Raw genomic sequence first — 1,816 nt, forward strand, 5'->3', positions numbered from 1 at the left:
AGCATTAACCACATTACATTGCATTCTTTCAACAGGAAAATATAATAAAACAGTTAACTTTTTTTTGAATTTAAGCAAGTTTTCTTTTTTTTGAATTATCCTTTTTTTAACTTACTAGTCTAGGCTGTTCTAAAAGACCAGCTGGTATGCTTGATACATTAAATGAGGTAAAACAAATATCCCGTCATTTATTTCATAGTGTACGTACCGGCACAAAAGGTGGCAGTGCTGAGGACATGTAGAGCCTGAGAAGCGTAGACGTCAGAAGTACGGGTGGCCGGGCGGTTGGACGCGTGACTGGGCTACCCGCAGTCTCGAGTTCGAGTACAGCAATGGTCAACTTGAAGAACATTACCAAGCTGTAGATTGGAAAAACAATCTGCATATAGCTGTATGACACACATTAGCACGCGATTTAAAAATGTTGCAAATAAATTTTATTCTTACTGCTTTGTTTGTTTTACTCACATGCACATTGGAGAAATCAGCAGTATTTATTAGGTTGCTTTGGGCAAAACATACTACGAAAGGTGGGTCGCAATAACCCAGCCGTCCAATTAGGGCACCTGTCATTTTTAATAGTGTAGTTTAAAGTTAAGTGAAGTATTTTCACATATAGTTAAATGGAGCGTCAGACAGGTTAGGGCAAATTTGCCGCCCCTAGATGGCAGCACTTGGGAATTAATCTAACCCACTGGTGTCAAACTAGGCTTTTTCACCGGCCGCATTGTAGTCATAACTTCTTTCTGAAAGGCCATTGTCTGACAACCCAAATAAATGTATGAGCACCTCATTATATACAGTAAAAGCTACAATACAAATTGTCAAATAACTCATTTTCAAATCAGACGAGTACAAACTGGTCAAATATTAAACAAAAAAAAAAAAGATAAGACCATTTGCAATTCTAGTAATGACACGAATTTGATGCACAATTTATTTCATGGGCCACATAAAATGTGGTGGGCCATATCCAGCCCCTGAGCCTTGAGTTTAACACCTGTAATCTAACCTGTCTAAAAAGGCCAATCTAATAAATACAATTTATGATTAGCTCTGGCTCATTAAGCAGGTTGCAGTGTGGCCTTTACTCGCGTGTTTTTACAGGCTAAACTGGTTGGCATCACACAGTACTGATACCAAGGTTGGCGGTGTGAAGTAACATGCAACTAACAAGTTCTTTGAATTGAGGGCAGATTCTTGAAATTACATGTAATGTTGATAAATTTAAAGTGTCACTCTCACTTGTACAGGAACAGACCAGTCGGACATTCAATAAAGATGTAAAGACCTGTAACAAAACATCCAATCAGTTTCAAATTTGAGATGCATCATCAATTGAACCACATCTTGAATGACAAGTGACAGCACACAGCAATAACGATTTTATTTACAAACACCACCCACAGGAACATAACACACCCAAGTCAATTTTATTCAAACATACCCCTGTGGAAATTCAATCGCAGAACAAGGCTTTGAGTCTTAAAAAAATATGCACCAATTTGGATCAAGCTTTTAACTTTAGTGGCCATTTTATAGCAGGGTTGCAAAAAGGTATACAACATAGACGGTCTTTACACTTACAACACTTGTCATTTACATCTGTCATGCTACTTGGCTTTTGTCAACAATTTAGAATTTATACAGATTTCCTTTGTGTCATAAAAATAAATGTCTGACACTGCTGACATATTTTTACTCACTTGATTGAGATTTATCATTTCCTTATCGTAGAGATTGTTCCATATGCCGTTAATCTCAAAATAGGTATTTATAGCCTTCACCTGCCAATGTTTAAAATGGACCATTTGAA

General features: G+C 37.1%; 1 protein-coding gene across 1 annotated transcript in view; it reads left to right on the forward strand.

Moving 5' to 3' along the window:
• The window catches only part of mapk8b (mitogen-activated protein kinase 8b), a 93,582-nt gene extending 93,133 nt beyond the window's left edge, over positions 1–449 (forward strand). Inside the window, exon 25 of the transcript XR_015063434.1 lies at positions 200–449. The gene's annotated coding sequence lies outside the window, so the exon portion shown is untranslated. The remainder of the gene's footprint in view (positions 1–199) is intronic.
• The last annotated feature ends 1,367 nt before the right edge of the window (positions 450–1,816 follow it).

This window comes from Syngnathus leptorhynchus, chromosome 22, assembly GCF_054491065.1.
Source record: "Syngnathus leptorhynchus isolate UIUO chromosome 22, UIUO_Slep, whole genome shotgun sequence".
In the NCBI taxonomy this organism is placed as follows: Eukaryota; Metazoa; Chordata; class Actinopteri; order Syngnathiformes; family Syngnathidae; genus Syngnathus; species Syngnathus leptorhynchus.